Raw genomic sequence first — 13,814 nt, forward strand, 5'->3', positions numbered from 1 at the left:
AGGCCCTTTTTTTGGGGGGTGATGGGAAGGAGAGTAAGTGTGATGTCCTGTATCTGTGGGAGGCCCCATAGTCTGGGCAGAACTGGATCCCTGAGCCTCCTGCATTTTATAATAAAGGCTTCTGAGCAAGTCCTTTTTGGTATACATGCGAGAGCCTCAAATCAGAGAGGGTGGTAGATGGTGCAGGGTCACACAGCAGGAACCCAGGTCTCCGGGCCCTTGTGGCACTACCCTATGAATGAGTGTGATGAGGTGACCTTGGCTGTCACTTCACCTGTCTGAGCCTCAGTTTCCTCTGCTGTAAAACGGGGCTGATTTTACTGTGAGGATTAACAACAATGTAGATAAAGCACTCAGTTCAGTCCTGAGCACTATGAGGCTTCAGTGGTCGGTACGAAGTATTAATGCTGTTATAAATGCTGTCCAGAACCTTCTCTGTCCTGTTTCTTCCCAGTCTAGGGACTTGAAGTATTTGATACAGTTTCTGGTTGAACAAATGACACCCAGTAAATTGGTTTCAAAGCCAGAGGCTCAGGATCTTTTACCCTCTTCCCCCGTTCCCCCCTCTTCTGGTTGGCTGGAACACTCTAGCCTCACCCTCGGCCTGGTTTTGGCCCCTGCCCCCAGCCCACCTCTGCCCTCTTGGCGCCAAGCCTGCACTGTCTCTCTTCCACGAGCCGCACGGGGACAGTTTCCTTTCTGCAGCCGCCACTGGTTAATGCCACTGCAGGCACTTTGGGAAGGCAGAGTAGGAAGGGTCCTGCATTACCCAGGCCAAGGCTGAGGGGGCAGAGGTGGAGTGTAAGCTCCCTGCAACCGTCCTCAGGGAGCTAGGACAACAAGACTTCTGCAGAGGCAGGGAAACAGGCAGGCACAGGAAAGAAAACCTGGTCCACAGCCCCCATGTGGTGGAGTAGGAAGGAGGCCAGATGGGGGGGGGGGTGAGGGGGGGGGCGCTGGAGGGCTGCGCCCCTCCCTAGCTCTTCACCTGCCCTTGCTGAGCCTCCGTTTTCTGGTTTATAAAAGGAAGGGGATGGATTGATGTCAGAGGTTTCTACTAATATTATAGGATTAAAAGAAGGGATTTGGGAGCAGACAGACCTCGGTTTAAATCCCAGCTTCACCACTTACCAGCTGTGGGACCTCTAGTGAGTTCTACCTCACTGAGCTTTAGTTTTCTTACTAATAAAATGAGAAAGATATTAGCACCTTCTCTTAAGATTACCTAAGGGGGGCTGAATTAGGTAATTCAGGTAAAATACTCAGTCCACAGCTAGCACATTGGAATTATTGTTGTTGTTATTCTATGATTAGTAGAGACAAGAAGGCCAGTCAGCAAGCAGTTCATTGGAAGGGCATGACTTGAGAAATTAATTTGTTCATTCTTTAATTAATTCGACAAATACTTAGGATTTGCATGGGCAAGACATAGAGAAGAGAAGCAGGGAGGCACCAACAGGCTGGGGCCAAACAGACCTGCCTATTCTAGCTGTGGGATGTGGATCAGTTACTTCTCTTCTTTGGGTCTCACTCCCTCATCTGTGAGATGGTGATCTTTACCTCCAGAGTTGTCCTAAGGCTTAAGAGAGTTCAGGTACACAGTGGGTGATTAGTCTGTGTATGGTTCCTTTCTTCTCCCAGCCCTGTTAATGACTGGATCTATGATCTCAGGCAAGTCCTTGAATATATCAGGCACACTTCCACCCCAGGGCCTTTGCACTTGCTATTCACTCAGTCTGGAACTCTCTACCTCCAAATACTTTCATGACTTGCTCTCTCATGTCCTTAATTTTTTTGTTTATTTTTATCTTTTTAAATGTTTATTTATTTTTGAGAAAGCATGAGTGGGAGATGGGCAAAGAGAGAGGGAAGAGAGGATCCGAAGTGGGCTCCATGCTGTCAGCAGCAAGCTGGACGTGGGGCTTGACCTCAATGAACTGTGAGATCATGATCTGAGCTGAAGTCGGCGCTCAACCGACTGAGCCACCCAGGTGCCCCTTTAATTTTTTTACCCCTTTAAGAAGGTTTAAATGTCACCTTCTTAGAAAGGACCTTCCTATCGTATTTAAAATGGTAACACCCTTTCCTACCACAACACGAACATTCTCTATCTTCCCTCCAGGCCTACTTTTTTCTCTCCATAGCACTTATCATCCTTTGACACACTATATTTTATGGAATATTTGTTTATTGTTTGTCCCCCAACCCCACCCCCCGTCCCCTGCATTGGAATGGTAAGCTCAGTGATGACAGTGATTTTTGTCTGTCTTGTTCAGTGTTATTCCCGTGTACCTAGAAAAGTGTTTGGCTCATAGTAGGTGCTAAATAAATATTTGTGGAGTGAATTAATGAAAACATGAAGCGTCTTCTCTCTGGGTCTGGCACCATGCTATGCAGATAAATAATTCTCAGTAAATAATTGTATTCAGTGGCCATCATCCTCTCCATTTGCCAGATAATACTTTGTCTGGGTCAACCCTAAAGCCCTTTGCTTCTGACATTTTCTGCCAGGGCATCAGTTTCATTTGGAGTACCCAAATCTTTTGTTCCGGAGCCTGAGCTATGCAGAATTTCTAGTTGGGGCTGTTTGGCTGTTGGGCCCACAATGGTTATTATGTCATTATTGGTAATTAGCACATAGGCCCAGAGGATTGAGCTTTTTGTTTTTCAGCAGAAATCACAGCAGAAAGCTATGCCAGTCAGGGAAGCCCAGGCCTCAGGCAGCTTCCTCTGTAACTCCCCCCTTCCCAGCTATGGGTCCATCCCTTAGGCAGACCAAGACCGAGGTGTCCAAAGCTAGGGGCATCTGGGCTACCAGCTCAACCGCTGTCTTCCGCAGGTAGTATCCTGAAAGTTTCTCCTCCACACCCTTAGCTCTCTATGCCTGGCCTGGTATAGCAGGGGTTCCCCGTTGCCCCTGGGGAAGCTCGGTATAAGGTTTCTAAATATCCAGTGGACAGGGGCATTTTCTGATGGTCAGGATACAGTATTATGGGTGAAGGAAATAATCCTGGGTTTAATACTCCGGAGCCTGCGTTCAAGTCCCTGCTTAGCTGCTTGATTGTTGGGTCACTACAGGCACGTCACTACCTCTTGCTAGGCCTCAGCTTTCTCATCTGTCAGAGATAAAGACATCTACCTGGCCTCACTGGAAAGAGAGGCGGGATAGTGTGGTGGGCAAAGGATAGGGTTCTGGAGTCAGACAAACTTGGCTTCCCAACCATAGCCCTCCCTAACTACATGACGTTGGGCAAAGTGCCTCATCGCTCTGACTTCAGTTTCCAAAGCTGGAAATTCTCAACTAAGAGAATGCGGGTAAGGTACATAGGCACCTAGTGAGTGAGCCGTGTATCTTTGCTGGCATTAGTACAATGACCACTGTGGAAATGCAGGCAATCTGTAAACTGTAAGAAGCGTACTAGCAGTAAAGCCAGGCAGAGGTGGATCTGAATCTCAACTTGGACACTTATTAGCTGGGTGATCATGGGTAAGTTTTTTGCTTTCTCACTTCAAGGAACTGTTGTGACAGTTCAGTGACATATTGCAATAAAAAGTACTTAGTACACAGCGTTTGGCACACGTTTCCCCCATATTATAGATGAGGAAGAGGGCAGAAGTGACTTGCTTAGACTCATGTAGCATCTCAGTGGTGGAACTTTGATTTGAACTCAGGTCTGTCTGCCTTCTAACTTCTTACCATCACCCATTTATGGGATGATGATAATGACGATTGTTCTTATTGTCAGGGGACCCATCTCATTTATTCCGTGATCCCCAGTGACTACACGAAGCGGGTGCTCAGTCCTGCCTGCTTCCCTGTAACTCCTCCTTTGTCCTCTCCTAGGTGAGGGTTGCACCAGGCTGACTTTAACGGGTTTAGAAGGGGCCAGGCTAGCTGGTGGCACGGAGTCTTTCCCCATGTTTCTTGGGAAACCCTCTAGACCTAGAAGATACCTGGTCCCGGGGAGAGAGAATTAATGGGTTAAGCTTGAGTGAGCTGGAGGCTTTGCTGGATCAGGGCCATTAGACTCATTCCAGCTGGCAAGAGAAGGGGTTTGGGGAGGGTCACTGGAGGCCAGATCCTTGAGTCCCTCCTTGAATGTCCCAGGGCTGTAGTCAGTAGTCACAACAGCCTTTCCTTGGAGTCCTGGGACAGATGTTGGTATTGCTCATTCGTATCATTTCCAAACTGCTCTTCTGAGAGTGATATGAAAGCAGCGCACAGCAGAGGACAGTGGCATCAGACGGACCTAGTTTAAGCCGTGTGAGGTTGTGAAAATCACCTCACATTTCTAGGCTGTAGTTTTTTTCAACTGCAATTGAGGGTGATATTACTTTGTAGGATTGCGGTGAGTCTTAATGCAATAAATGCATATAAAGTACTTACTATGTGCCTGGCGCATGGTAAATACCTAATAAATGCTGTTATCATTAGTTTTATTAATGAATTATTTCTAGGGGCGCCTGGGTGGCTCAGTTGGTTAAGCGTCCAACTTCAGCTCAGGTCGTGATCTCACGGTTCCTGGGTTCCAGCCCTGCATTGGGCTCTGTGCCGACATTTCAGAGCCTGGAGCCTGCTTCAGATTCTGTGTCTCCCTCTCTCTCTGACCCTCCCTGGCTCACGCTCCATCTCTCTCTCTCTCAAAAATAAATAAACATTAAAAAAATTTATTTTTAATAAAAAAATAAATGATCTCTAAGGGCCCTTCCAGCTCAGACATTCCTAGGTTTTTATGGCTGTAGAATTTAGCCTGGATTGCAGCTTTGGAAGGGAAAAGTAGGTGGGCTCAGAAGAAGTCAGGGAACCACAGAATCCAGGGTCAGAAGCCTTGCGTTCAAGTTTGGGCTCTGCCACTCTTTGCTGTGTGACCTTGGACAAGTGCTTTCCAGTTTCTGTACCCATTTCCCAATCTGTTTAAAAGTTAGCAGCTTAGGCTTGATGGTCTCTAAGGGCCTATCCAGTTCTAAGATTCTGTGAATCTAGAGGCCTAGAGGAGTCTCTTAGCTACCGTCTACTGGGTCCTCTTTTACCTTTTCAACTTCCTTTCCTTCTGCTCTTGTGTCTTGGAGTGTCTCCACAGCAAAAAGGACATAACTTGCCAACTCCAATGTATGTATTTCAATCACATTTTTTGTTCTTATTGTGTTAGGACTGAGCTTAATGCAATTATTGTAAGCAAAGTGGTTGTGTCAAAGAGGTCAAAGCCTGCTCAAATACAAAAGATAAGATATTGTATAAAATTACTGCATATGCTGATTTCCTTTGCCTTTATCTCAAAAAATGACCAGAACAGGCAGACCTGTGTGCTATAGTTAAAAAAAAAAATATGTTGCAGTCAATGCAGCCTAAAAAAAAATAATCATGAGTATGGTTAGATAAAAGGATGTTTATTGAGTATAAAAGATTAAAATGGGAAATAACCTAAATGTCCAACATTTAGATTTAACTAAATTGTGGTATATCCACTTGAGAGCACTGTTAAATGTCACAATACAGTATATTATTAGGTGAAAAAGTCAGTTCCAAAACAGTATGATCTAAAACAAACAAAAAACCAAAAAAAAAACAACCCCCACAAAAAACCACATTAGGTTGAACTATACGCTATGGCTGCTATTTGATCATTTTTAACTTATAAAATCAGCAATTTCATATGATTTAATTTAATACACATAAAAAAGTATATGTATAACAAAAGGTACTAGAAGGGAAGTCCCCCACCAAAATATTGATGGTGTTTTCTTTTTTTTTTAAGTAAAAAATTTTTTTTAAATGTTTATTTTTGAGAGAGAGAGAGAGAGAGAGTGTGCTCACGAGTATGCTAGTCGGGGAGGGGCAGAGAGAGAGGGAGACACAGAACCCAAAGCAGGCTCCAGGCTCTGAGCTGCCAGCACAGAGCCCGACACAGGGCTCAAACTCACAGACGTGAGATCATGATCTGAGCTGAAGTCAGATGTTAACCAACTGAGCCACCCAGGTGCCCTTGGTTTTTTTTTTTTTAATGTTTATTTATTTATATTTGAGAGAGAGTGTGTGTGCGCAGAAGTGGAGGTAGGCGCAGAGAGAGAGGAGAGAATCCCAAGGAGTCTCCAGTGCAGAGCTTGCGGTAGGGCTCAAACCCACAAACTGTGAGATCCTGACCTGAACTGAAATCAAGATTCGGATGCTTAACCAGCTGGGCCACCCAGGCATCCCGATGGTGGTTATTTCTGATTGATGGTTTATGATGATTTAATTTTTTTTTTATTTTTTTTTCAACGTTTATTTATTTTTGGGACAGAGAGAGACAGAGCATGAACGGGGGAGGGGCAGAGAGAGAGGGAGACACAGAATCGGAAACAGGCTCCAGGCTCCGAGCCATCAGCCCAGAGCCTGACGCGGGGCTCGAACTCACGGACCGCGAGATCGTGACCTGGCTGAAGTCGGACGCTTAACCGACGGCGCCACCCAGGCGCCCCTAATTTTTTCTTTTTATTGAACTATATTTTTTTCCTTTTTTTTTTGAAGATTTTATTTTTACTAAATCTCTATACCCACCATGGGACTCGAACTCACAACCCTAAGATTGAGAGTCTCACACTCCACTGACTGAGCCAGCCAGGTGCCCCTTATTTAACTATATTTTCTACGACGAATTCAAATACTACTACTAAAAATAATTGCCTACAAAGTCATACCATTGTATGAATAGTAATTTTCCTGCCTTATCATAGCTTGTTTACCATTTGTATTTAAAAGGTCTAAATAACTGCAATGTTATGACCATAGGCAGAACGGAAAGACAACTATTTTTCATGTACTTTTGTTACAAGGATTGGTTTTTATTCAATAGTGACTGATGAGAACACTTTCCTGGTGGGCCCAGCTTTTCAAAAAGCCCTCTTCATCTTAAGCCACCCCCCACAACAGACACATATTTTCCATGAGCCCTATCACTGGGGTGTAAGGCCAGCTGTGTCCCTAATCCGCCCACGTCCCAGATTTGGGAATGGTTCGGACTCCAACTGTTCCCCCACGCTACCCCCACTCTCTCCCAATCTCATCTCTTCCAGGTCATCGGAGGCCCCATATAACCCTCCCTGGCCTTCCCCGCTGGTCACCACCTAATTTCACCATCTAATTTCACCCTTTCCCGTGCAGCTGGTGTTTGAGCCCAGTTTGCAGTGGGAAAGGATTAAGACCCTTTCATGCCGTCTTTTTCTCTTTTTTCTTAGTGCCCTTGACTGCTCCAGGGGCTGACAGGCAGCTAGCAGGGCCTGTATTCCCTAGGAAGGAACAGGAGGGGTGGTGGAGGAGGCAGCGGCGGGCTCAGCTGGCAGGCGGGATAGAGATGGCCCCTGGGGACCCCAACCTGGGGCTTGGAGCATGGCACAGCCGCCATCCAGATGTGAGCATGGAGCAGGCAGGGAGGGAGCTGAGTTGCTGCCTAGAAAATTAGACTCAGGGATGGTGTTTGGGACCTTTACCCTTGGAACCCAGGGGTTGCCTCTGCAGGGTGAACTAGCACTAGATGTGTGGTTTGTGGAGGAGTCTTTTTAGAGGGCAGATGGGCATATGGGTATGGGTAGTTTCTCTGCCTTCAGATTGGGCATTACTTAGCCCCCCACTACCTACTATGTGGGGGGCCCAGCTACACTCAGGGATTGAGCACTTTGCCTAATAGGTGATGGTGTATAACCTAATTAATAACAAAACCAGTCATGTATGCATAGTACTTTACAAAGTCCTTTCATGTCCAGGCTGAGAATTAAAAAGGAAGACTGAATTCAGGTCTCTGATACTCTTTTTTTTTTTTCCCCAGACGTTTATTTTTGAGATGGGGGGGGGGGGGGAGGGAGAGGGAAGGAGAAGGGAAAGGGCAGAGAGAGAGGGAGACAGAGAATCCCAGGCAGGCTCAGCCATGTGGGGCTCGAATTCATGAACTGTGAGATCGTGACCTGAGCTGAAATTAACCCACTGAGCCACTCAGGCTCTCCTGGTCTTTTATATTCTAAAGCCTGTGCCAACAGTTTTTTTGGGGTTTTGCACAGCACTCTGAATATAAGAGTGGTTTACACCTGCCTTAGTGTAGCTGTTTTTTCCTAGCCTGAAACTCCTACTTTTTTTTTTCAGGGTGACGATTACTAAATACTACACACTCCATTCACCCAAACAAGCTTCCTTAAATATGATGTATCATTGGCTAGCACTTCATGGCATAGAGAATATTGGTTTTGATGAATCTGAATTTGCTGGATAACATAGTGGTCATAGCGAGCCATCTGGTGATTGATCTTCAGGTACCAGATTTCCAGGTCCATATGAAGGAAGCCTCTGAGGCACAGACATGGTAGGGCTAGAGCTCCTTGAATCAAAAGTATGGCTTAACCTGAGAACCTGAGGCAGGGGACCAGAATATTCAAAAATAGGTGCTTTACCTCTTGTCCACGGAATGAACTTGGCCAATTCACTTGACCTTACTAAGCTTCGGCTTCCTTATATATAAAATGGGGATAATCTGTTCATTTGTTCATCAAATATTTATTGAGTATGCACTGTTCTGGGAGATGAATAAGAGGGACAAAATCCCTGTCCTCTTGGAGCTTGCCATTTAGTGGATCTAAACTGCAACCATTTATTGAGGGGAGCAATAAATAATTAAATATATAGAAAGTCAGGAAGAGGTAAAGGCTATGAAGCAAATTAAAGCAGGGCAAGGTGAAAAATAAAATCTTAAAAAAAAAGCGGGGGGCGCCTGGCTGGCTCCGTTGGTGGAGCATGTGACTCTTGATCTTGGGGTTGTGAGTTTGAACCCCATGTTGGGTGTAGAGATTACTTAAAAAGAAACTCTTGTTAAAAAGTTTCAGGGCAAGGATGTGTGGGTGGAGGCTGGTTTAGATAGGGTAGTCAGGTAGTCCTCAAGTGGTTCACTTAGGATGTTTAAGACAGATAATTCATGTAATGTGCTCAGCTCAGTGTTGACAACAATTGAGAGCTTAACAAACATAGTATTATGTCAGCCCGCTCTACACCTCTCAGTCCATATTTTAGTCTCCAAATAGCAGTAATAATTAACGCTTATGTAGATCTTACAATGAGCTGGGCATTATTCTAAGCCCTTTACATATTTTAACTGATTTAATTCTTATAATAACTCTTATGAGGTAGGAACTATGATTATCCCCTTTTATGGGGTTAGAAACTGACACATAGAAGTCCAAACAATGAGGGAGGGCTGGAGGCTGAGACTTGAACCCAGCAGGTGTCTGTTTCTAGAGGCTGAGCTGGGATGGGAGGGGCCTGTGATCAGATACCAGGAGACAGTGAAGCTGGCATAGGAAGGTTCTGATGTCAGATTGCCCAGTTTCTTATCCTGGCAGGTCTAAGCCTCTCTGCTTCAGTTTCTTCATCTCTAAAATGGGAATACCAGAACCTATCTTACCATCTAGGGACTGTGCTTAAAACATGAGCCTTCATTCTACTCTGTGGGGTCCCAGCCTGTTCAGAGACCAGCCTGGCAGGGAGTGTGAAGGGTCAAGCGGCCTCTGAAACTTCCGAAGGGAAATAAAGGCACATCAGGCAATTGTCAGAGCAACCCTAAGTTCAGCTGGAGCCCAGATCTCGGAAGCTAGGTTTTTATGATTTTGAGGGTGCCAGGGTGGAATTAGGAGACCCTTAAATGCAAAAGACAGGTGAAATCTTGGCATGGCCACAACATTCGGCGTCCGTTTCAGGCCTTACACAGCTGTCAGGAGAGGTGAAGCTTCCACGAATGTCAGGTTTGGAATGGCGCCTAGAGATCATCGAATTTAGTAGATGGGTAAACTGAGCCCCAGAAAAGCTGAGTGACTTACCCAAGGTCATGAGGTGCGTTAGTAGGCAGTCAGCTGCTGCAGCCTGACAGCAGCCTCGGCTTTTCCTTGAGGCTTTCAAATCTCGGACTCTTACCTGGGCCTCCTCCGGGCGGAAAGGGCCTCACCTCGGTCCCGGTCGCTACCTACCTCATTCCCCACGTGGGTGCTGCAGGAGCCAGGAACACCGGGACTCCAGAGCGAGTTCGATTTGCGCTTGCGCACACGCGGCCAGCTCCTTGCCTTTTCCCCCCTCTTTTTCTTCCCCTCCCCTGCCCTTACCGGCCTTGAGGAGGGGGGAAACTAGAGGAGCCAAGAACTTGGCCTCAGCCAATGGGCTGACGGGCCGCGGGCCCGGCCCCCTCCCTCCCTCAGTTGCCGACCAATAGAAATTTACTACAATGTTGTGGCGAACAGAGGGGGAGGGGCGCGCGCGGGCTGGCTGGCTGCGGGCCGGGCGGCCTCGCCTCACGGAGGGAAGGCGGGAGGGCGCGCGCCGGGGCCGCCTGCTCGTTCACTCGCTCGCTCGCTCCCTCCCTCCGCCGGTGGGTTAGTCAGTCAGTCAGTCCGCCAGCAGCCGGCGGGCCCGCGAGCCGCAGAGGGCCCGAGTCTCGGCGCCGGCGCCTTCTCCTGCTATTGTTCGTCGGGCGGCTGCAGCGGCGGGCTCGGGAGCCCGGGCCCCCGGGCCACCGGTGAGGCGAGGCGGCGGCGGCGCGAGAGCGGGGTTGGGGGGCGCGGAACCGTCCCCGAGGGGACGGTCCGGGCGGCCGCGGCGGCGCCGCAGCCTCTTTGTCTGCAGCCCCCCGCAGGCCCCGGGCCGGGGGCGCGGGCTCCGGGGCCTCCGCGCGCCAGAGGCTGGGGGGCTGGAGCCCAGACGCGGCCGGCCTGAGGAGAAGGAGGCGGGGGCTGCGCGGAGGGAGCGTTGCAAAGTTGGGCTTGGGGTCCGTTTTTGACGAGGTCTGCCAATCACTGTCCGCGGGCAGGAGCCTTGGAAGGAAACCAAATGGAGGAGGATTGCGGGTTCCGGGTGGTGAAGGTGTTGGGTGCAGCCGCAGAGCAGTTTCTTCGTGACGGGGTGGCTGGGCTGTCTGGAGAAGTCTGGCACGATCTGAGGGCTGGAGGGAGCCCCGCGAGGACTGGGAGACCTTCCCGCCGGAGACACCCGCCTCGTTCAAAGAATCCCCCGACCCCGGGGGGCTCTGCCGCGCTCGCTCCCCGTAGTCTTCGCGGTTCCCAGGGAACCAAAGGGTTAAATCTATTCTCTCAGCATCGTGACCTCCTTTTTCAGTTCCTGCATCTGTCGACTTGGAAATATTTCCTCCTGCTTGCTGGGCTGCTTCTACCTGTGGGGAGGCTGGATGTAGGCTCGCCCTCCGAGCTGCACCACCCGGCGATTGTTCCGGGTGGGGGGCCTGCCCGACCGGGTTCCTCGTCCCCAGGAACCGGCGTTCTCTGGAGAGAAAGTGATCTCACGTGCAGCAAATTGCTGACGGATTCGTTTCTGGCCACATGATAGCCACTGTCATCCTGTTGTTCCCCTAACTGTGCCCTCCCAGAAATGTCTAGTCTGTGGGGACTTGTCGTTTTTGGCATGTACTGCTGATTAGGAGATAGGGGTTTGTGTGTGTGTGTGCGTGTCTGTGTGTGTTTTAAGAGATGCTGAGCCTTTTTTTAGTAGTCCGGGTGATTTCACAGCTGCTATTTTGTTCTTGCTGTTTTTAGGGAAAATTGCAAGAAATGGTTATGTCTTGTGTCTTGGATTTTATTATAGAGAGATTTATGCTCCTCTTGAGGATATACTATATGTGCTGTTACTCACTACTGTTTTCTGTATTCTCAATCCTGGCAAAAAATTTAGTTTGCTTATGCTTTTAATCAAGCAGATTATTATAGTCCCCCTTACTTTTCATGGAAACTTGATGTACTCTTCATTTCCCTTTTCTGTAAATTGGAAACATCGTAAGTTCTTTGCCAGCTGTACAATTTTTGGCTTTGTAAAATAGTTTCTTGGGGTGTTATAATCCACGTAGAGTACATAGCGGTGCTGGCAGTCAGCACTCAATAAATGACAGATAAAAAAGTGGATACAACTGAACATCAGATTGCTTGGCATCAAGGTACAAATTCAGAGTGCTTTCTACAAGAAAGTTATAATTAAAGTAAAGAGCAGGAGTTATTCATATCTCTGGGGAAGCCAAAGAAGGGTATATCTTTGCCACTGTTAAAAGTGAGCTCACCGACAGACCCAAGCTCAGCGTGCTAACCTTGCGATTTCTCTCTCTTCTACACTTTCTTCCCTTCTATAATTGAATTCAGGCTTAGAAATAATGTTTTTAATTTTTAGGCCTTGCCAAAATTCTCCCAACATTTATACCAAATATCTCATAGATGAGTCCCCAATCTACCTTTCCACCTTTATTCTCCTTATTACTTGTATTTTTCAACCAAGAAGAACTGTTCAGTAATAAACTCGTGCTTTCCCTTTGGCCATGCGGTTCCATCTATGCTTGTCACATATATTCTTCCTGACTGTTTTCAAAGTCTTTTACCTTAAAAATGCTCCATATCTTAGTAATTTGAAGTATGGGGGAAAAGTTCCATATATGGAAGGAACTTGATGGAGTTTGCTTTAACTGGTGTTTGTTAAAAGGATTTAGGTCCTAAGTGTCCCATTGATATGTGCAGCCCTTACTAGTAAATAGATGATGGCCGATGATGGATTGGGAAAACTACTTAGGCTTCCATTCTACTCACAGCTAAGAACCCTGCCAGTTGGTAAGTTTAAGTTTAATGCTTGGAAATTCTGGCTGTCAGCAAATAGACTAAGCTACTATAAATAGACTAAGCTAATCTAAGCTAATAGACCCATCTTTTAGGTAGGTCTCTGCTTGCTTTATGCATCTCTCTCTTCTCTTTCTTGGTGGTCTAAGGGTCAGCATTTCCTTAATGTTTGTTAAGCACTTAAATCATAATTGTGGTGGTCAAGTAGAAGATATGTTGAACAAACCTAGTTTTTAAAGTAGGCTTATCCTCAAAATAAAATATGAAATAACATAATATAACAATTTATATGATGTTAGCAAAATAATGCACAAATTTTCCTCTTTGCATTTTTAAAAGTGCTTTCATCTTATCCCTTTTTTTCCTTATGAAACACTTCTAAGCTAATATCTAAATTAACAAATGATTTTAAATGATTCCTGTCTCCTCTGAAAAAAAATGGTTGTGGTATTTGTTGAGGTATGACCTATATATTTTTTCCTGTTATTCTCTTTTGTCGGGTTTGTGCCCTACACTTAAAGTTCACCAGTGTGGTGTTTTCTCTTGTGCAGCTTGAGTTTAACATTTTTGGAAATTACAGAGCTAGCCTTCTATCCCATTCTTCAGTTTTTATAGTCTTAATTTTAAACAAATTCATAATAATATGGGACATGGTGTGCTTATAGTGTTTACTGCCTACTTTTGCTAAGAAAGCTTCACAGTTAAGTCCATCAGAAGTGTTGCCTAAAAGTCACAGGATTCTTGAATTCTCTGCAGGTACTTTGATATGTGTACCCATAGATTGTAATTTAAAATATATGGTCTAGGGGCACCTGGGTGGCTCAGTTGGTTAGGCTCAGGTCACGATCTCATGGTTCATGGGTTTGAGCCCCGCGTTGGGCTCTGTGTTGACAGCTCAGAGCCTGAAGCCTGCTTCAGATTCTGTGTCTCCCTCTCTCTGGCCCTCCCCTGCTGGTGCACGTACTTTGTCTCTCTGCTCAAAAATAAATGAATAAACATTAAAAAATGTATCTAAATAAGACATAGGTCTATAATTTGTGATGTGAGTGATAGGGCTTGCATATATTGTTTTCTGAACGTCCAAATCCAATTTAATATTGGTGATCTGATTTTATAACTTTGGTGTATCAGTGGCCGTGGCCGCCGAATCTTGTTCTGAAATCAAGAGGAGCATACGGTTAGGCCACAATCTGTTTCCCTGT

General features: G+C 46.5%; 1 protein-coding gene across 3 annotated transcripts in view; it reads left to right on the forward strand.

Moving 5' to 3' along the window:
- Positions 1-13,814, forward strand: part of EPB41 (erythrocyte membrane protein band 4.1) — a 200,414-nt gene that overhangs the window by 9,469 nt on the left and 177,131 nt on the right. The window contains exon 1 of one of the 3 annotated variants that reach the window (XM_023258386.2): positions 10,294-10,523. The exons of the other annotated variants lie outside the window; for them this stretch is intronic. The gene's annotated coding sequence lies outside the window, so the exon portion shown is untranslated. Of the gene's footprint in view, positions 1-10,293; positions 10,524-13,814 lie in introns of those variants that run through there. 3 annotated transcript variants of the gene reach the window in all.

This window comes from Felis catus, chromosome C1 (assembly GCF_018350175.1).
Source record: "Felis catus isolate Fca126 chromosome C1, F.catus_Fca126_mat1.0, whole genome shotgun sequence".
Lineage (NCBI taxonomy): Eukaryota > Metazoa > Chordata > Mammalia > Carnivora > Felidae > Felis > Felis catus.